The sequence below is a fragment of the Marmota monax genome, unplaced genomic scaffold, assembly GCF_021218885.2.
Source record: "Marmota monax isolate L192 unplaced genomic scaffold, Marmota_monax_Labrador192_F-V1.1 WCK01_AAM20220418_F8-fsc00002, whole genome shotgun sequence".
NCBI lineage: Eukaryota > Metazoa > Chordata > Mammalia > Rodentia > Sciuridae > Marmota > Marmota monax.
The window spans coordinates 12,772,288-12,795,614 of record NW_026693571.1 but is presented as its reverse complement, the minus strand read 5'-3'; the positions used below and the strand labels follow the sequence as shown (position 1 = coordinate 12,795,614).

At 36.1% G+C, this 23,327-nt stretch overlaps 1 protein-coding gene across 2 annotated transcripts in view; it reads left to right on the top strand.

The window, feature by feature from the left end:
- Positions 1–23,327, top strand: part of Tet2 (tet methylcytosine dioxygenase 2) — a 137,479-nt gene that overhangs the window by 36,962 nt on the left and 77,190 nt on the right. For both annotated transcript variants that reach the window (XM_046458925.2, XM_058583801.1), the window contains exon 2: positions 4,604–4,749. The gene's annotated coding sequence lies outside the window, so the exon portion shown is untranslated. The remainder of the gene's footprint in view (positions 1–4,603; positions 4,750–23,327) is intronic.

The window sequence follows — 23,327 nt, the reverse complement described above, 5'->3', positions numbered from 1 at the left end:
ATGCTCACCTCAGGATCCTAAGTAGTATCATTAAGCTTGTCTGTCAAAACAAGCGCCCAAACATCTGAGTTATCACTGTGGCTTTTTTTTTTTTTTTTCTTGGAATGGTGTCATTTTGGAATCTTTCCAGAGCTGAGCAAAACCAGGATCATCAGTCATTGAGAAAGTGTGTTCTCATAGAGACTCTTCTATTTGTTCGGAATGGCTTCTTTTTTACTAAAAGGGCCGTTTTGGGCCCAGAAAACTGAAACTTCATCTTCTCCTTGATAGTTTGCCAGCATGAATTCCAGCCAACCAGATAACAGTGTATCGTATCGTGGCTTTCTAGGACTCCTCATCTCGTAGCAGCCCTTGGAGGGCAAGTTCACTGAGCCTGCTTGGCGCACTCAAGAGAGCCAAAGGTGCTACCATCCTGCAGAATAGATAAACAATGTGTTACCAACGGAAGAGAGTGATAGCTGAAGTTCTGATACTATTTAAGTATTCTTTTACCATTTAAACAAACAAACAAAGCCAGGAAGGCAAAAGTTTCTTTGCCAGTTTTTGGTTCATAAATTACTAAACTCAGTCATAGGCATCTTCAGTACATATATATAGGCAGTGACCTCTTGCAGTTTTACCACTGTGTCCTTGAACCTTTCTTTAAAAAAAAAAAAAAAGTGATGTTTGGGTGCAGTGATGTACTCTTGTAATCCCAGTGATCCAAGCGTCTAAGGCAGGAGGATTCCAAGTTCAAGATCAGCCATACCAGTGTAGTAAGGCCCTAAGCAACTTAGTGAGACCCTGTCTCAAAATAACAAATAAAAAGGGCTGGGGGCTTAGATGGGTGGTAAAGTGGCCCTGGGTTCAATTCCGAGTACCAAAAAAAGGAAATATTTGTCTCCAAACCAGACTTCCTGAACTTCACCTGCCTAATGATTATTTATTTGGCATACACAGATTTCCTCTAAAGTACTGTATCAAGGACTTATCTTTTCATTTCAAATTACTTTCTGGAATTATCTATTTCTCTGACTCTTCTCACTTTACACATGAACTCCTGCAGTAAGCCAATATCTTGACCTAAGTCTTCTACCAGTTCTTACTACTAGAATGGGTACCACTAAGAAGTCATCCAGTGACAAGTGTTGGCCAGGATGTGAAAAAATTGGTACATTGCTGTGAGAATGTTCAGTGATGCAGCTAATGTGCAGCTTAGCAATTCCTCAAAAGTCTAACCCAGAATCACCATATGACCCAGCACTTCCTCTCCTAAGAATTTCACTCCTCAGAGAATTGAAAACATGCCCACGCAGAGTCATAAATGATGTACCCATGTTCACTGCAACATTATTCACAGTGGCCAAAAGGTAGAAGGAACCCAAGTGTCCATCCATGGATGGATGGATAAACAACATGTGGCACACATACCCACAATGGCCTGCCTGTTAGTCCTTCTTAAAAAGGAAGGACATTCTGATACATGCACAACATGGATGAATTGTAAAGACTTTGTGCCGCGTGAAATAACCTGGACACAAAAGGACAAATTTTATGGTTCCTTTTATATGATGCACCTAGGACAGTCACATTCATAGAAATAGAAAGCAGTATGGAGAAAAATGGGTAATGGAACCACCATTTGATCCAGCTATCCTACTCCTTGGTTTATACCCAAAGGACTTAAAATTGGCATACTACGGTAATACAGCCATGTCAATGTTTACAGCAGTTCCAAGTCACAATAGCTAAATTATGGAACCAACCTAGGTGTCCTTCAATAGATAAAGAAAATGGAGTATATATACACAATGGAATATTACTCAGCTTTAAAGAAGAATGAAATTATGGCATTTGCCAGTAAATGGATGGAGTTGGAGAATGTCATGCTAAATGAAATAAACCAATTCCAAAAAACCAAAGGCTGAATATTTTCTCTAATGTGGATGCTAATTCACAATAAGGCATTACCTTAGATTAGATAAAGGGAAGCGAAGGGAGGTGAGGGGAGGGGATGTTGAAATAGGAAGGATAGGAGTACGAAAAAGACATTATTACATTATGCATATATGTGACTCTATGACCAATATGATTCTACAACATGTACACTCAGAAAAATGAGAAATTATATCCCATCTATGTATGATATATCAAAGTGCATAAATGTATTCTATATCATGTATAAATAATTAAAACAAATTTAAAAATTATTAAAAAGAAGGTAGAGTGGTTGCTAGAGCTGGGAGAGGGGAGAATGGTGAGTTTTTGCTTAGTAGGTACAGAGTTTCTGTTTGGGAAGATGAAAAAGTTCTCTGTGGATGTTGATGAGGGTTGCTCAAGTGTGTCCTCAATGACACAAAAATCTATACTTACATGTGGCTAGAATGGCAAGTATTATATTACATATATTTATCACAATAAAAGAAATCCCTTGGAAATGAATGTTAATATATGTTAATAAATGTATTAAATGAATGTTAATATTTGTAATATTAAAAAACAAAAATAACTCCAATGTATCTCATTAGTAGACAAAGAAAATCTGGTATATCTATGGGTGAAATTTTACTCAGCCATAAAAAGAAACAGAGTACAACATGCTTGAACCTTCAGAAACATATCAAGGGAAAGAAACCAGACTCAAAGGTCAAATTTTACATAATTTCATTTGTGTAAAATATACAGAATAGGCCAATCCATAGATACAAAGTGGATTTAGTGGTCACCAAGAGCCATGGGAGGGTTGAATGAGAACTGACTCCTAGAGGGTATTGGATGTGTTTGGGGGGGGGGTGATGAAAACAATCTACAATTCCGTAGTCATGATAGGCAGTAGTGGCCCAACTTTGAAAATACTAAAATCTACTAACATTCTATGCTTTGAATGGGTGGACTCTATGGTATGTGAATTATATCTCAGAAAAACTAAATCTTGACTTTTATGATGCCATACTTCTGAAGAAATACTATATCCCAGACTGAGCTTATTATTTCTTAACTCTGTGACTTTGAGAACAAGTTGAGCCCTCCTTTCCTATGCTATAAAAGGGAAATAATAATAATAACTACCTTGCCAGGTTTTTTGAGAATGTTAAATGAAATAACTCGTAGTACATTTAGCATAGTAGCTGGCATTCTCTAAGAACCCAGTAATTTATGGAAAACCTCCAGAACCTGAACTTGAACATCTTCTAATACTATTCCGGATACTATTTCAGGATATTCAAATACTATTTACAGATATTCAGGAAAATGGATCAACTCCATTAGCCATTTTACTAAACTGTTTGGATTTTATTTTATTTATCTGTATCCCCAAATATTTCTAATGCACCTTTAGAGAAATCCTTCAAAGTGAGCTTTTTCATCTCCCTCCATTTATCCCTGCAGCTGTATTTTTGCCTGAAAACAGTTCTCTCTTCCCATTCCTCTCTCTCTCTCTCCTCTGACTTTCACCCTGCTCTTAGACTTAGTGGACTTCTCTCATGTTTTAAACTTTCTCCCTTATTCCAGTGCATAGTCATCTCTGCTTTTTATAGCACCCAAGGTTTTTACTATATCTTTGACCAATGAAGTCTTACTTAGGTTATGTTTTTTATAATTTAACCATAATTGTATTTTGCCTGACATCATGCATTATAATTGTAAATACAGCTGCTGAACTATACAGAATCTATGAGAGTCAATCAGGGTGTGTGCTTTAAGAACATTTGAGTTATTTCTTAATATTGGACAATTAGCACTACTGTGACTATCAATACTCTTAACAAATAACTATATCACTCAGATTCTTTCCTATCATTTCAATGACACATTATTTTATTTTTACTGGTTGCTTTGATGATTATAATTTCCATCTTAACATTTTAATTTAATTAGAGTCAGTATCATATGAGTTTACTTAATAAAAAATATAAAAGCTTACCACAGATTGTTTACTTAGGTTATGCTTTTAAAGTCTCTATCTTCTTGAGTGATCTCTTAAAAATTATGTGTCTCCCACTAAATTAAAGTGTTTGAGCATAGGACCCACATGTTCTTACGCTATACCTATTCCAGAGCATGTAGTGCATTGCCTTAACATGGTATAAACTGGATACGTATTTACCATTTATGAGTTAAATTCATCCTACATAAAGATCCTCTAGGTACAAGGGTGGAAACTAATGATTCTCAATCCTGGCTTCACCATAGAATTACCTGTGAGTAGCTTACATCTTACCCAGTAGATCAGAATCTCTGAGCATAAGGGCTCAGCTTCACACCCAAATGATATTCTTAGTAGCCCAGGCTAAGAAACATTGGATTCAACAGATCATAATTTAAACCACTGGTTCCCAAGCCTAATGGATTATTGCAGTCAAGATGTGGAGACCACATGTGCTTTGGGCACTGCACAATGCTCTCTACACGTTAGGGAATACTATTCTTGGTGCTTTTGAGGGCATTATTGCTTGAGAAAGATCCTCTAACCCTAAATATTGTAACAGCCAACCATGTGATGGAAACCTCCACATATAGGATTCTAAAACCCCTAACACTCATGTAGTATTTTAAATAACAGGTGTATATGACTTAATTCATTTTGCAGACTTAAAAACTTTCAAACTCTTGTCTTTTCTAGGCTGGAAAACATTCAGCAGCAGACCCTCTCAAGATTATCTACTTGCCCTTGCTCCTGTTGAGTTGCCACATGTGGAAGCAGGAGATGGGCTCAGCAGCAGCCAACAGGACATGATCCAGGAGGAGCAGTGAGGGATCGAACTGCTGGTATGACAATGGGGACAGTTGGTGCTTGGTTTGAAAATATAGTTTTTTGTTTGTTTGTTTGTTACTTCATACCAGGATTAAACCCAGAGGCGCTTTACCACTGAGCCACATTCCCAGGCCTTATTTATGTAATGAAGATGGGTCTTACTAAATTGTTCAGGCTGGCCTTGAACTTGTGATCCTCCTGACTCAGCCTCCCACATTGCTGGGATTACAGGCATGTGCCACCATGCCTAGCTCCAACCATCTGTTCTAAGTTACCCTCTCAAATACCTTCATTATCTGTGCTTAGGACACATGGGATAGATTTTAAGATCAAGGAGTTGGCTAACCTTGTGTGCTGACCTCTATATATGTCTGTATTTTCCTGCATTAAAGGAACCTTTTTTTCCCCCCATCAGATTCATGATACCTCAGAATTTTTTAAAAAGAAGTAATCACTCAAATGTAACTATAAGCATGGAGAATTGTTACATCTGTAATCACTTGTTACATTATTTCTCTCCTTTTTAAATCTACATGTGGCCACGTTGTCTCAAACTTCTTAAGGACCAAATAAGTGGCATTTGTATTTATTTGCTGGTCTGACCAGCAAGCACATACTGAGTCTAAGCAGCCAGTTCTCGTAAAAACATGGCAGAGAACTAAAGTGTAGAATGATAGATTTCAGGAGAGTCTTTGTGATTCTTCCCGAGAATTTCTGGAAATACATGACAGTGAGAGAGGAAAACACCAGACACTTTTTTTCATCTGGGTCTTAAAATTGACCCAAAGAGCAGTTTGCTCTGAATACCACTGAACTGCGAATGAGTATATCAAGCTATGTGTTCTTTATCAAATCCTTTTCACTTATGTGCATGCATAGAAGTAAGGAACAAATGTGATTTTTTTCCAAAATATTTAAGATGAAAACTAGCTTGAAACCTACTCTATCTTTGCCTGTAGAGAAGCCAGTTAAAATGATAGGGGCATTATAGGAAGAAATTAGAGGTTAGGTAGAAAAAAGAAAGTATTAGGCATTTTTTTTCCTTTTGTAATTCTTTCAGCTGTTAATTCAGCTTCAGTTTCACTGAATCTTGTTTATGCATTGAGCATAACAAATCTTCTAAAAAGCTATGTGGCTGTAATCTCTGCCTTCATCCCAGCCGCCTGAGGATAGAAGTATCCACTCTGACACTTGATACTTCTTAGAGACTGACCTGGTGTTGAGAAATCCTTTCCAGTTTGTCCTCATTTCAACTCCCATGATTCCTGGATGTTGCCATTTTCATAAGGCAAGTGCATCTGCCTAGATTACCTCTCTACTCTGGGAATTTTAAGTCATTGTGAGGGAAAGAGAACTCAGCACAGTAGTGACTCTCAGAATGAAAATTTTCCCCTTGCATGTTAATATTTTTAGAGTAATAATTGTCACTGAAAATAGACTTCCTCTTTCCCCTCTCATGCTGGAAAATTTTAGGTAATCGTGAATAAAGCATTCTTTACCTTTCCCCTCCTCCTTTAATGATTGCTTTTCTTCACACTGTGGGTAAGGACTGTGGCTACTCATTCTGTTCTTGTCCTTTACATGAGAACTGAGATGGAATTTTTATCTCTTCAGTGAAATCATAGCATTAGTCAGAAGATTTTTTTTTTCTACTTGGAGGTGAAGGGTGGGTAAGGAAGGAAGTGTATAAGTTCATGGAAAAATGTAAGATAAATTGCTAATAAGAAATTAAAATAATTCACTGCTTGGGAAAAAGCTTTTATAAGTAGCTTTCTGAAGAGTTCTTGTCCCACATCCCCCAACATCTTATTTTACTTCTAGTTTATATAGTTAGATTAGCTTAGCTAAGGACTTTTTTCGGTAGTAAATAGGACTGAGACATTTATTTTTAGTACATTTATTAGGGGTGTGTTCTTGGGAAAATTATTTAACTTCTTTTAAGACTTGCTTTATTTGGCAGTGAGGAAAGTAAGTAATAATAAGTAATAATGAAAGGATTGCTATGTGGATAATATGTATAAGGCCTGGCACATCTAAAGTCCTTTATTTTATAATAGTACTTGTTTTATTACTTATTAGTATTCTTAATGTTTCTTTCACTTTTTATTTTATTTTTTATCATTTTTAATTTATTTTTTGTATTGCTGGGATCAAACCCAGAGTCTCATGCACTGTAGGCAAATTCTCTACCATGTAGCTACACCCTCAGCCCTCTTTCAGTTTTAAAAATATAAATTCATTTGAAACTATTTCTTATATATATATATATAATTTTTTTTTACCTATCAAATACTAGGAACTAGGAATGTATTAATGAGCAAAATAGACAAAAATCTGTTCTTGTTGAATTTAGAATCTGGAGTAGGAGACAAACAAAATCAAGATAAATAAGTAATATGCACTTTATGCTAAATACCAAGAAGTACTAAACAAATATAAATGAGAAAGCAGGGTATTATGGTACATGCCTGAAGTCCCAGATAAGCAGGAAGCTGAGGCAGGAAAATCAAGAATTTGGGTCCAAGAGTTCAGAGTCAGCTTGGAAAACATGTCCAGACCCCATCTGTTTTTTTTTTTTTTTGTTGTTGTTTGTTTTGTTTTTTTTTTAAAAAAAAAAAAAGAAGAAGGAAGAGGAGAAAAAAAGAAATTGCATAGCATTGAAGTAGTAATTGGGAATACAGTAGTTGAGAATGTTCAAGGGAAGATTATACAGTTCCATCATATACCAACAATAAGTATTTACTCAAATACCCAAGGAAAACTTAGAATAAATGAGAACTTTAGAAGTTCAAGAAAGGGCGCAGTTCATTTGAACTATACCAGTTAAAGGAGGATTCACAAGGGGAGGTGGCCTGCTAGCACCTGGATCTTAAAGGATAAGAAGAATTTGGGTAGATAATAAGAAATAACATCTGAGTGAAGAGAAGTGAAGGGGAAAGAGTATGAGATGGAGTAAAAGAAGGATGTTCTTAGCTTGGAGGGCAGGGATGGGGAGGCTACCTTGTAGAGAGTCTATGTTGGCAAATAGAAGAACGGTGGAAGAACAGGGTAAGGCCAAAGTTTGTAAAATCCTAAGACCAGACTAAAGGTGCTGTCCTGTGAATATTGCAAACAAATAAAGCAGATAGGTAGAGGATTCACATCTTCAGTAATATTATTTCTGACAAATTTGGAAGAGTAGGGAGAGGGGTGCTATTCTGCATTGATTCAAGAGTGAGACTAAGAATATGGATTATGAGGAGAGAGGCAAGAATGAAATGGGAATATAGATCTGATATCTACTTTAAGGAAAAATCATGTAGACTTAATTGCTGATGGCACAAAGGAGATGAAAAAGAATCAAAGATTTCTCTCAGTTTTAAAATGACCAGTTTTGCCATTAAAGGAAAGAGAAATTTGGGGTGTATTGGGAGTTTGAATTCAGAGTAAATGAGGTAAGACAACCCAATGTAGACATCCTTAAGACTACTAAAGATAAAGTTCATGTCATTCTTGACATATAAACTGAATTAAGTTTCTAGGAACCACTTTTCCTATTTATTTAAAACCTAGGCAAATACTAACATGGTGAAAAAAGTCTGTCTACATCAAAATATACATATCCAAATCCTATATATTTTTGTTGTTTATTTTTTTAGTTGTCAATAGACCTTTATTTTATTTATTTATATGTAGTGCTAAGAATCAAACCCAGGGCCTCACACGTACTAGGTAAGTGCTCTACTACTAAGCCACAATCCCAGTCCCCAATTCCTATATTTTTATTCCAAGTTGCGGTAATAATAAAATGTTATTGATTGGAATCTAGTAGATAACACCTTGTTCTACTGGATCATCTGTCAAGGCTACCTAGAGATGTTACATGAATTCTCTAAGTTCATGTTGTCAGCTATTACAGAACTTGGTCTCTCCCTAGGTCTCCACAACACTGAGAATTTTGCCCCTCTTTTCCATGTGGTCTTTAAGAAATGTTAAGAGATTTTGCCAGCTTGCTTGTAGAGAAAAGTATTAGAAGTTTGGTTTATTAGCACTGTCTTCAGCCATATTTCCAATAAGTGTGGACATTTAAAACTGTTTCTCATGAAAAACATCTAACTTGTTTAGAGACTTCACTTTTGACTTAATCACTTTTCTTCCAGTCACATTCATTATTGAAGTTGCCAGAATTAAAATAAATCAAAATAAATTCAGTCATTTGAGAAGTAGTAGTTATTTCTAATGTTGGACTCTTTCTGTTAATCTTTGGGGGGGAGGCTTTTCTTGGCCCTGGGGCTATAGCTCAGGGGCAGAGCGTTTGCCTAGCATGTGTGAGGCACTAGGTTCAATCTTCAGCCCCACATAAAAATAAATAAATAAGCTGGGCATCGTGGTGCACTCCTATAATTCCAGTGGCTTGGGAGGCTAAGAGACAGGAGGATCGCAAGTTCAAAGCTAGCTTTAGCAATGGCAAGGCCCTAAGTAACTTGGGGGAGATCCTGTTTTTAAATAAACTACAACAACCAGGGCTGGGGATATAGCTCAGTGGTTGAGTGCCCCTAAATTCAACCCCTGGTACCCGCTCCACAATAGATAGATAGGTAGGTAGATAGATAGATAGATAGGTAAACTGTATCATATCTATCTATAACTAAATATATATATATATATATATATATATATATATATATATTTTTTTTTTTTTTTTTTAAAAAGGCTTTTCTTATCAGACTGGAAAACCTATTAAGCTATAGAAAATAGATCTAACTCTGTACCTGAGGCAGGAGAATTGCAAGTTTGAGACTAGCCTGGGCAACTTAGTGAGACCCTGTGTCAAAATAAAAGATAAAAAGGTTTAAGGATGTAGCTCAGTTGTAGAGTACCCTTGAGTTCAGTCCCCAATGCTGACAAACAAACAAACAAAAACCCAACAAAACAAAACAAAAATATCAAACTCTATGCCTGATGGTCTTAATCTGCCTCCTGATCGTTCTTCAAATTTAAATCACCACCTAGACTTTAAGATTAAAACCTCAGTGTTTAGGGAATAGACCAAGAAGGGGAATAGCTGGGTCAAATGGTGGCTCCATTCCCAGCTTTCCAAGAAATCTCCATACTGCTTTCCAAATTGGCTGCACCAATCTGCAGTCCCACCAGCAATGTACAAGTGTACCCTTTTCCCCACATCCTCACCAGCACTTGTTGTTGTTTGACTTCATAATGGCTGCCAATCTTACTGGAGTGAGATGGTATCTTAGGGTGGTTTTGATTTGCATTTCTCTGACAGCTAGAGATGGTGAGCATTGTTTTCATGTACTTGTTGATTGACTGTATGTCCTCCTCTGAGAAGTGTCTGTTCAGGGCCTTGGCCCATTTGTTGATTGGGTTGTTTGTTCTCTTATTGTCTAATTTTTTGAGTTCTTTGTATACTCTGGATATTAGGGCTCTATCTGAAGTGTGAGGAGTAAAGATTTGTTCCCAGGGTGTAGGCTCCCTATTTACCTCTCTTATTGTTTCTTTTGCTGAGAAAAAACTTTTTAGTTTGAGTAAGTCCCATTTGTTGATTCTAGTTATTAACTTTTGTGCTATGGGTGTCCTATTGAGGAATTTGGAGCCCGACCCCACAGACTGTAGATCGTAGCCAACTTTTTCTTCTATCAGACGGCGTGTCTCTGATTTGATATCAAGCTCCTTGATCCATTTTGAATTCACTTTTGTGCATGGCGAGAGAAAGGGATTCAGTTTCATTTTGTTGCATATGGATTTCCAGTTTTCCCAGCACCATTTGTTGAAGATGCTATCCTTCCTCCATTAATCATAGAATTTACAGGGAAATGGATGGCATTAGAGCAGATTATGCTAAGTGAAGCTAGCCAATCCCTAAAAAACAAATGCCAAATGTATTCTTTGATATAAGGAGAGTAACTAAGATCAGAGTAGGGACGAAGAGCAGGAGAAGAAGATTAACATTTAACAGGAATGAGAGGTGGGAGGGAAAGGGAGAGAGAAGGGAAATTGCATGGTAATGGAAGGAGACCCTCAGGGTTATACAGTGGAGGGGGTAGAGAGAGAGGAGGGGAGGGGAGGGGAGAGGTGGGGAGGGGGGAGGGTGGAGGATGGGAAAGGCAGCGGAGCACAACAGACACTAGTATGGCAATATGTAAATCAATGGATGTGTAACTGATGTGATTCTGCAATCTGTGTATGGGGTGAAGGTGGGAGTTCATAACCCACTTGAATCAAAGTGTGGAATATGATATGTCAAGAAATTTGTAATGTTTTGAACAACCCACAATAAAAAATTAAAAATAAAAAAAAAATAAAAATAATTAAAAAAAAACCTCAGTGTTTGTTCCTTACAGATCATTCTTATGAGATGATGTTCATACTCATTGTTCTGTGAAGACTAATGAAATAAATTTTATTTATTTAGTTAGTTAGTTTTGAGATGGGGTTTTGCTGTATTGCCCAGGCTGGCCTCAAACTTGTGAGCATGAGTGATCCTCCCACCTCAGCCTCCCAAATAGCTGGGACTAAAAGTGCATATAACCATACATCAGACTGTCCCAGAATTTTAAAACAAAATTAGATCCTACAGATCACCTAATATAGTGCACTTTTCAAACTGTTTTCCTACTACCTATATTTTATTATTGTTAATTTTTAATAAAATGTATTTAGCAAGGGAGCAGAGTTAATTTTATTTTATTTTTTTTTTTAAATTTTTAATATTTATTTTTCAGTTTTTGGTGGACACAACATCTTTGTTTGTATGTGGTGCTGAGGATCGAACCTGGGCCGCATGCATGCCAGGCGAGCACGCTACCGCTTGAGCCACATCCCCAGCCCCCAGAGTTAATTTTAAATAATTTTTTTTTCTGTTGATAAGAACGCTATAGTTATTTCCTTATGCATTTCTTTACTCTTTCCATTACACATGCCACAGGATGGTACAAATTGTGGCTGAACTAGGTGAAAGGAAAAATCTCTGTTGCTTATGGTGCCTTGGATACATGTTGAGGGCCAGAGTGGTCTCAGTAATCTGTTTACCTCAAGAAACTTGGAGAAGACCATTGACCTTCTCATGGAATTTACCTGAGAACTTTGTAATTCCTAAATTCACAAAGAGCTCTGTAGCATTTTTTGCATTAAAAGTATCCACATACCATGTGTTCTTGGCGTTTAGAACAAGTAAGTCATGCTGAACTAGGCTGTGCTCCAGAAAGTCATTTTCACCATTCTTGTATTTCAGTTTCCTCATCAAAAGGTGAAGTATCACTTGCTTCTATTAGTCTCACAGGATATTTTAAGCAGAAATGAAAGAGTCTTGGTGAAAACACTTTGCTTTCTCAAAGAAAGTTGAAATGAAAAAAAAAAGCCTCTGAAATGTTTACTCAAAATTGCAGATGTTAATCTAGAGAATACTGTTCTCAAAATATGAGGATAGTGTGAGTTATCTTAGATTTTTAACATTGAGAAGATTGGAAGAATTGTAATGATTTTCCAGGAGAGTTTATGATCATGTGATTTTCCTTGTGTTTGTGTCTAACACTTATAATTTTCAACCAAGGACATGTACAGTCCTGGAAATTTGCTGAGGATCTTAAAAGGACTTTTTAAAAATACCTTTGCCATGTCTCAAGATTTTGGATTTCCCCATATACTTGCATGTGGGCTCATGCACAAACAACAGCAACAACAACAACAAACAAAACCATCCTTAATCCTTTCTGCCAATTGCTCCCACTTCATTGAGAACATTGAACTTGCTGGGCATTAACAACTACATTTTTCTTTCTATCCATACCCTCAAATCAGCTTAGATACACCTTTACCTATTTTTCTAGTCTTCAGAATCACCTTAGTTCTGTGAATTATTCCCTCATTGTTACCCCTGCTTCTCTTTTTTTCTTTTTCTTTTCTATTTTTTTCTTTCTTTTTTTTTTTTTTTTTTTTTTTTTTTTTGATACCAGGGATTGAATCCTGGGACACTTCACCACTTAGCCATACTCCACCCCTTTTAATCTTTATTTTGAGAGAGGGTCTCACCGAGTTGCTTAGGCCTAATTTGCTGAGACTGGCCTCAAATTTGGGATCCTTCTGCCTCAGCCTGGGAATTGCTGGGATATAGGCATATACCATTGAGCCTGGTTGTGGGCTTTTTTTTTTTTTCCTCCTTTAAGTGGTCAGTTTAAAATGCTCCAGTATGCTCATTCTTAAGTGCACATCTGTAGGACCTTCCCCAAAGAGAGTTTATCTGATCAGCACAGAGATGAATGAGATACAGGAGTTCTTACCCCCTCTTCAATATCCCTGGATATCAGGAATCTAAAGAACTCAGTTCAGTTTCCCTACTACGTATATTTTATTATTGTTGCTTTTAATTTTTAATAAAATGTATTTAGCAAGGGAGCAGAGTTTATTTTAAATATTTTTCAAAATGTTTTCCTACTGCCTATATTTTGAGACTAGCCTGGGCAACTTTGTGAGACCCTGTGTCAAAATAAAAAATAAAAACGTTTAGGGATGTAGCTCAGTTGTAGAGTACCCTTGGGTTCCGTCCCCAATGCTGAAAAACAAACAAACAAAAAAACAGCAAAAAAAAAAAAAAATCAAACTCTATGCCTGATGGTCCTGATCTGGCTCCTGATCTTTCATTGGTATGCAGGGAAGAGATCAAATCCTGTGATTGGTATTCCTGACCTGGCTGTAACTCATGTCCAGCCTCTTCATCACTGTGCTGTCCTTTAGATCTTCAGTCTGTAGATCTTCAACATGACATTCTATTCACACATTTGCTGTGTCCTTGCTGTACCTCTCCTGATGAACTGCCCTTTTTCCTTAATGACCCAGCTCAGGAGCACACATCAAGAGCACTTCATATTTGTGGCACAGTTGTTCCTCAGACTTCAGACTCCCTTTAATCATTTGTTTATGTTTGCCTGCTCTACAAACTCTGAAAATCCTAGGACAAAGGCTGTGTCTTAATATCATGCCCAGTGTCTGGTTACATAGGTACTTAGTCATACCCTTTAAAGAAAGCGTTCACTCTATGATCTTTTTTGTATCTCTTATTTCTCTTTGCCCCTTGCTGAACCCTTCTTAAAATAGATATAGCACCTGCCCATTGCTGGGAGGGGTTGTAGGGTTTGTAGAGTTAGGACTTCAAGTGTCAAAGCATGATAATCTCATATGCACAGTTACATTATTTCAGAGGTTGAATCTCAGTTTACTTAATTGTAAGTAACACTTGTGGAATATTTGATACTTCAAATTTTTTCCCTAAAGTATCTTACCAAAATTAAGTTTGTTACAGTTGAGTTTATGTGGTTTAGGCTATTTTGGGAGAACTTAGGAATGTACTTAGTATTCAAATTTCACTGGTATTATAGATGTTTTCACTATAGGAAGAGAAATTTGAGAACTTTATGGATAATATTTGATGTCTAAGGGGTGATCATTTTATTTTGTGTTGTTTTTGTGGTGCTGGGAATTAAACCCAAGCATACTAGGCGAATGGTCTACCACTGAACTATATCCCCAGTCCTTGGGGTGAAATTTTTTAATTAATAAATATACTCAAAACCTTTTAAAATTACTTAAATTTCTTTTGATGACAGGTTGTTTTACCTAGAAGTTTTTGTTTTGCTCTACTTTATCTTCCTTCCTTCCTTCCTTCCTTCCTTCCTTCCTTCCTTCCTTCCTTCCTTCCTTCTTTCCTTCCTTTACTGGTGATCAAATCCAGGCCCTTGCACATGCCAGGGTAGCTCTCTCAACTTAGCTACCATAGTCCTCTATGTTTTCATTGTCAGAGAAGAGGAATGTAGCTCTTGTCACAGATCATGTGTTTGGATTGCTGTCCCCTAGCTTTTTGGTATTATGAGGACATAGCAGGGGGGAGACACAAGCTCTAGGGAAGCAGCCGGCTCTGTTTCTAGGGAGCATTTAGTAAAAAGTGCTGAGTTCCAGGTTTTCCCAATAAACAGTATAGTGATTATTAAAACCTATAGCTAAGATGGCAATACACTTCCCGTACTGAAAGCAGAATTTAATGTTTGGGAACTTTACAAGTATTTCATAACAAAAAAAAAATTATAGCCTTTTGCCATAGATTTAATAAGCATGAAAGCAGATGTTCTCTAAGAGGTTTTCTCCCTGAGTTTCAAGCATTTTTTAAAAAATATCTTTTTTATTTATTTATTTTATGTGGTGCTGAGAATCAAACCCAGTGCCTCACGCATGCTAGGCAAGTGCGCTAATACTTGAGCCACATCCCAAGCCCCAGTTTCAAGCATTTTTAAAGATAAGAGATAAGCCTGGCACTATGGCTCATGCCTGTAATTCCAGTGGCTCCAGAGGTTGAGGCAGGAGGATCGCAAGTTCAAAGCCAGCCTCAAGTTCAAAGCCAGCCTTGCCAACTGTGAAGCTGTGAGGCGCTAAACAATTCAGTGAGATAAAATAGGGCTGGGGATGTGACTTAGTGGTTGAGTGCCCCTGAGTTCAATTCCTGGTACAAGGAAAAAAAAATAAGAGTATTTTTGTTTGTTTAATTTATAATTTAGTTGTTTCCTTTTTTCCCCCCAAAAGCTCTACCTTTTGAAAGCAAGTCACTTTTTAGATATGAAAGTTTGAAATTATTATGTTTATTTTATTAGTAAGTTTTCCTAGAGGAGCAAGGTGGGAAAGCATATCTGAATGCCTACCTCATAGTACTTAATAAATTTGAGGGTAGGGGTTGGTCCTGGGAACTTGACCACTGGGGGAACTTGACCCCTGAGCCACATTCCAGGCCCTATTTTGTATTTTATTTAGAGACAGGGTCTCACTAAGTTGCTTAGCACCTCACTGTTGCCGAGGCTAGACTTTGAGGCAGTAGGATTGCAACTTCAACCTTCCAAGCTGCTAGGATTATAGGCGTGTGCCACTACGCCCTTCTAGGGAGGAAAATAATATAAAACCATTTTAAAATTTAGTTTAGTTTTGATTAATTACGTGGAAGGTATTTGTCTTCATGAACCAAGCTCATAAACGAGAATCATCACTGAACATCCACTTGAAGTCTTTATGGAGTCCAGTTAAAGCAGACAGATGGGAGAGAAGCAGTGGCCAGAAAATAAGGACAAGGGAGTATTTCTTAAGCTTATGAGAATGAATTTGTTGTAAAACTGCTATTATTATCATCTGGGAGAAAAAATTTACCCTAAAGTTTAAGAAAATGATCGTTGCCTTTCCATACCATGTAAGAACCTTCTTTACTGCCTTTCTAAAAAGAATGACTCTAGTCTCTGAATGAATTCTCTAACAATGACTGGGAACTCGCTGATTTGGTACATTTTTAGACAATTCTAATTATTTAGGACCATATTGAGCTCAAATCTGCTACCTAGGTCTTCAGCTCTTTATTAAAGAATATTGGGTCAATTTTTAACTTCATAGTCTCTAAAATAATAAAGTTTGGTATTTGTTATCATAGTTGTGGTCAGATCCACGTAGAATTCCCTCTGGCTCTTTGGACACTCCACGTCCATTCATTTAGTCCATTCATTTACTATATAATGCACACACACACACACACACACACACATTGAAGACATCTCTCTCTCTCACACACACACACACACGAACACACACATATATATATATTATATTTAAATTTGGCAGCATATATGTGCATTTAGCATGCAAATATTAAAAAATTTTAATATTAAGACACACTTTAATCACATTGAAGTTACAGTCCACAAAGATTTTTGTCATTTATTCACACAAGAAGCTGATAAACCAGATCTCTTCTATTCTTTACTGTGTGACTATAATTTTCTAAACCCATGTTGGAGATTTTGATTATATATGTGTATGTTAGGCAGGGGCAGGGATCAAATCCAGAGCCACCCAGAGTCTTGTACTCGTTAGACCAGTGCTGTACCACTGAGCTATATCCCCAGCCCCACTTTTTTTTTCTTTACCACAATCTTACTCACGTCCTTCACCTCTTTTATTTTTAACTTTCCCTCCATTTTATTTTGTGGTATAAAAAGATTTACTTTCATGATATATTGCCATACTTTTAAGATTTTATTTTTGTGTTACAAGGGATTGAACCCAGCAGTGCTCTGCCACAGAACTACATCCCTAGATTTTTCTATTTTTGTTTCGGAGGCAGAGTCTCACTAAGTTGCTGATGCCTGTCTTGAATTTGGGATCCTCCTGCCTCAGCATTCCAGATCTTTGGGATTACAGGTGTGCATCACCAGCTTTATATTTACACTTGGCAGCATAAATAGACAGTCTCCACAGAATGGAGGTTTTGAATCAAGATAGGCAATTTAAAAAGTTTAAAATATACTATACCTTTATACTATATATAAAGGTATATATATATATAATATATACTATACCTTTCTTCCCCTTCTTCCAAAATAAGGTACAAATATTTAAATAGCCTGGCCTTCCTGGTATGATTTTAAGACATTTGTTCTGTGAGTTGGAAACTATAATATCACAAACTTAAGAATGAATTAGAAGGTAAGTGTGAACATGTAGAAACAATTGTTTTTCTAAATTTCTGTTTACTTTTGCTTTTATTTACAAAGAAGGAAATTCTCCCATTGCATTATCTCTGCAGATAGTGTTATTTTCATCTTTGATTCATTGGTAGACTAATTTTCCCATGACCAATTTATCAATGATAGCAAATACACTTGAAATTAGAAATGTGAGAATGTTTGGTCTAAGTCACATTAGAATATAAAGGCCACTGGTACCAGCAGAGTACATGATATTATATATCTAGAACACTGTAAAGGTTTCTTTAAAAAAACTGTTAGAAGCCAGGTACAATGGGGCATACTTGTAAGCTCAGCTACTCAGGAGGCTGAGGCAGGAGGATCACAAATTTGAAGCCAGGTTGGGCCATTTAGTGAGACCCTGTTTCAGCATAAAATTTAAGAAATGCAGGAGTTTAGCTCAGTGACACAGTACTTATCTTAGCATTTACAAGGCCCTGGGTTTAATCCACAGTACAAAAGAAAAGAAAGAAAGAAACTTAGAACTAATAAACTACTAAATTAATTCAATAAAATGGGTTTTATTTTATTTACAGAAATAGAAAAAATAATCCTAAAGTTCATACAGAACCACAGTAGTCCCTGAGAGAGGTTAAATAAGTCTTGAGTTGAAGACATCACACTTTCTTATTTCAAAATATATTCAAAGTTACAATAATCAAAACAGTATGATACTGGCATAACAACAGACATATAAAACCAATAGAGCAGAATAGAGGGCTCTGAAATAAGTCAATACACCCAAGGTCAACTGATTATCTACGAAGATGCCAAGAATATGTAGTAGGGACAAAATAATCTTTTCAGTGAATGATATTGGGGAAACTCCATTTCTACAAGTGTAAGAATGAAAGTGGACTGTTATCTTACATAACATACAAAAATCAAATTACAACTGATAACAAAGTTAAACATAAGACCAGAAACCATAGAATTACTGGAAGAAAACATAGGACAAAATCTTTTTAACACTGGCCGAGGCAATGATTATTGCTATTGTTTGGAGGGTTGTTTTGTTGTTGTTGTTTGTTTGTTTGTTTTGTTATGACACCAAAAGCACAGGCAACAACAAAAGCAAAAACTGACAAGTGAGATTGCTTCAAACTAGAAAGCTCCTGCACAGCAAAGGAAACAACAGAGTGAAGAAACAGCCCTACTTACAAACCATAGAACCAACAAGGGGGACATCCAAAATATATAGGAAGATAAATAGCAAAAAACAAATAACTCAATGAGTGGACTTGGGACTTGAATAGGAATTTCTCTATATAAGACATGCTTATGGCCAACATGTATATGTAGGGAAGCCCTAGTTCTTTTTTTTTTTTTTTTTAATAAATGACAGTGGAATGCATTACAATTCTTATTACACATATATACCACAGTTTTTTATATCTCTGTATATAAAGTATTTTGACACCCAATTCGTGTCTTCATACATGTACTTTGGGTAATGATGTCGATCACATTCCCCATCCTTGCTAATCCCCTGCCCCCTCCCTTTCCTTCCCACCCCTCTGCCCTATCTAGAATTCATCTATACCTCCCAGGCTCCCCCTCCCCACCCCTCTATGAATCAGCCTCCTTATATCAGAGAAAACATTCAGCATTTGTTTTTTGGGGATTGGCTAACTTCACTTAGCATTATCTTCTCCAACACCATCCATTTACCTGCAAATGCCCTGATTTTATTCTCTTTTATTGCTGAGTAAAATTCCATTGTGCATATATGTCACATTTTTAGGGGGAAGCCCTAGTTCTTTTTTTTTTTTTTAAATATTTTTCTTTTTAGGTTGTAGTTGGACACAATACCTTTATTTTATTTATTTTTATGTAGCACTGAGGATCGAACCCAGGGTCTCACACATGCGAGGTGAGCGCTCTATGGCTGAGCTACAACCCCAGCCACGAAGCCCTAATTCTATGCCCATCACCTTCAGCACTGCTAAGTAAAGTTCCACTATTGTTCCCCTAAGTGTTACTTCATTAACTGTTCCCATTTAGGAGAATCTTTTCCAGATTTTTGTTTTGCAAATCTATATTGCAAATTTACATTATTATTATTATTATTATTATCATTATTATTACGAATCTATATTACAAAAAAATATATTTATGAAAAGCTTCTGCCACATCCCTTCTGTTATCTGTTCACTCAGCCCTTATCTAAGTACCCTTTCACTTTGATCTCATTTTCTCTGTTCCTTTTTCCTCCCTTTCTGGGATCACTGTTTCCTGCTTATCAGTTAATGCAGTCCAGAGTTATGTGCCTCATGTGAATATGTATGTATTTTTAACTCCCAGGTCAAATTCTTTTTTTTTTTTTCCCAGTACTTGGGAATTAGACCCAGGGGAGTTCTACCACTAAAGATGTAGCTTTTCATTTCAGGAAAGGGTCTCTAAATTGCAAAGGTTGGCCTCTTACTTGGATCATCCTATTTCAGCCTTCTGAGTCACTGGGATTACATGCATGTAAAACAAGAAGGAAAGGACTTGGGCTATAACTCAATGGTAAAGCATTGCCTTGTACATGTGAAGCACTGGGTTTAATCCTCAGCACCACATAAAAAGATAAATACATAAAAAGAAGGTATTATGTTCACCTACACCTAAAAATAATTTTTTTAAAAATGAGAAAGTTAATTTCACTAGTGGGCTTTTGTTTTATGTTCAAGCTTTAAATTTTATGTTCATAGGATAATTATATATTGAGATACCTGATAATGGATTGAAATCCCTGTTGTTGAATCCCTCAACCTCTCTGAGAATTGAAGATTCCCTTTAAATTCAGTTATTTATCTGAATTATTCAAATACTTAAATGGAAAATTTAACTTAGAAACATTAGAGTTTATATATTTTAAGAAGTTGGGTTAAGTTTAAAACAATAAAAGCACCATTTTCCCTTAAATACATAACTGAGCAATTGCTTCCTAATGATATGGCTTGTAGTTATACATCTCAGTTACTCTGTTGTTTAATACAAGGTGTTTCCTAAAAAAGTTTATGAAAAGTGCAACTATTATTTCAAGTATGATAGTAACTAACATGAATAACTATGTTAGTTACTACGATAGTAATTAACAAAATAGACATGAAACAAAAAAATATAAAAGATGGTAAATAGGAGTACACTTGTTATATTTATTTTCATTGCTATTTCAGTGCTCAATTATTATAGATTGTATGAAATAAAATAATCAGTGGAAAACATTTTAACCAAACAGTAATGAAGGTAGTTCTTTTTGGTGAGAGTTGTTTTCTTTTTTTTTTTTAAGTTAACTGAGGGTTTTTCCAAGACCATTAATTATATATTTTACCAAGCAAAATATAAAACAATAGATTACCTCTAATTTGACTAAAATTGAATTCCTGCCAATGTAGGTAAAAAATGGTTTCATTCACAGGGCATCTTTCATCCAAAATCTATAGATTATCAACTACTGCCTTCTAGGTTTGTGTGAATGTTGGAAATTACTGCATATTTTGCAAATACCACCTGTCCCTATCTTTTTTTATATATGACACATATATAGATATGTGTCCCATGAGCTAGTTCCCTGAGTTGCAAATATATATATGTAATATGTCCCTACTGAGATATTTCTACAAACTTTGATTCTTTGTTATAGAAGTCCTGTCAAAATTCTAGATAAGCAATACACATACATATTACTTAATGAGCAACATACTTAAAACAAAATGAAATTCAAATTAATTTTATTTTTCTACAAGCTCATGCCTTTGAGAAACCTGAGCCTTCTAAGGTGAGATGACCGCTCCAAAGTGGAGTAGCTCTGGGTCTGTCTGTCGGGTCTTCTGGATCCTAATTCCCATCCCACTTCTACACATTACCTGGAGAATCTGCAATTCAGTTTTTCTTTTAAATATCTTTTATTAAAGAAATACAGGGAATAATTTTTTTAATTATTCATTGTTCTTAGTTCCACGTTGGTGATTTTTCTCCTGAAACTCTGTTTTTTGTCAAAGTCAGTAGTTTTTTTTTTTTTTTTTTTGCCTTTTCTAAATAACAGTGAGTATTTACATCATAACAATGGCCACATTGTGCTATTTATCAATATCTAGGTAGTTCCTTTTGTCACTGGAGAAGAGATGTCTCTGAAGAAGGGTCCCAGGAGTTCCCAAAGGAGAAGGGGAACTCAACTCACAACCAGTGGGGTTCTCAGGACTAGTAGGCTTATGTGACAGAAAAGAATTTCAGCCTGAGCCAGAAGTTTATTTAGGAAGGAAGATACTCACGGGCTATCTGAACAGTAAGAAGCTGCTCTGGCTTGGGGTCCAATATTTAGAGAAGGGCTGTATCAGGGTCCAGACTGAAAGTAGATCCAGGGCGGAGCTGCAACAATTTTGCACCTCTGTTCCCTGTGACTGCATATTTCCCTCATTTTACAAGGGCAGGAGCCAAGGGCAGGGGCTAAGGGTGTGTCATTCAAGATTTACAACCCTGCTAAATCTCAATGGCTTGTGAGTATTTCTTTCTTTTTATCCTAAACCCATATCAATGAGAATGTGTGGTTTTTTTTTTAAAAAAACAACTTGAAAGAGTATGTTTGTGGCAGCAGGAACTCTGGGTCTATTTGCAGAAAAATAATTTGAAAAGTTGAACCGTTATTTTCTACAAATTTATTTAGGCATTATTTCTTGAAATGAGTTTACTAGGATATATTTCCCTATGATACCATTTGGTCTTTCTAGGTTATCTAATTGATTGATCTAAAAAGTACATGGCATTTTACCATTTAAAAAAATATTTTCTGGGGGCTGGGGATGTGGCTCAAGCCTGGCATGTGTGCATCCCGGGTTCGATCCTCAGCACCACATATAAACAAAAGCCGAAAGCTAGAAAGTAAATATTTAAAAAATTCTCATTCTCTCTCTCATTCTCTCTCTCATTCTCTCTCTCTCTCTCTCTCTCTTTTAAAAAAATATTCTCTGTAAAAAAAATATTCTCTGTAAAAAAAAAATATTCTCTGTACCTACAGATATAGCATTTCTGTCTACACTAATTTAGTTTATTGGGTTTTTTATTGCCTTAGTTTTTCTACTCACTAGATTCTCTAAGAACCTACTCAAGTTTATTTATTAAGCTTATTACGTATGTTTTTATATTGTTTTTGTTAATTACTTTTTCCTTCTTGTTTTCCTAAGTTATTGAATTAGATTACTTAATTTATTTTTGTTCTATTTTGTTTTATTAATAAAAAGATTTTTAAGGCTCTAGTTAAAATTTGGATATAGCCCATACATTTTGAGATGTGCTGTGCTCATTAACGCTACTTTTAGAGATTATTTCAAAGTTTTCTTTAAGCAAAGTTACTTAGTAAAAGAAACAAAATATCTTTAGTTTTGTTGACCTTGAATAAAGTCAATCCAGTTGAGAACAAAGAAGATTACATTTGTTTGGGGATAATTAGGATTGTAATCTGGGAAAAACAGATTTAAGAAATCTGGAAAATGTGCTCCAAGGTTTTATGACATGGTGGCTGTATTTATAGCTTTAAACCTGAAGAGGGTTGGTAACTATCATTAGTTAGGAATTATGATTAGTGTTGGCAGAAGTGTTATTTTATGAAAAAGGATTGGGTGCAGGTCAGCAGAGCTGAACAGCGTTTCCAAGGTCCATAGGAAAGAAGGGCTTCTCCAGTTCAAAGGTTTTGTAGCAGCTTGTCTAAGATCTGATTAACAGTGGCGGCCTCTGTCTTCATTTTCAATGCCTCAAACCAAAATTACTCTATTTTATTTTTATTCTCTGACAGCTTGTTCTCACTCATTTTGTTATTTGCAGTATTTTGTTGGTTCTGGGGATTTATCTCAGAAGCCCTCTACCAGTGAGCTAGGTCCTCAACCCTTTTATTTTTTATTTTGAGACAGGGTCTTTTTAAACTGCTGAGGCTGGCCTTGAACTTGGAATCCTCCCGCCTCAGCCTCTTGAGTTACTAAGATTACCGGAGTGCATCACTTCTTCAGGCTTTATTTTCTTCTTTTATTTTAGTCTTTGTTTTTCATAGGTACCATAAAATTATGTTAATT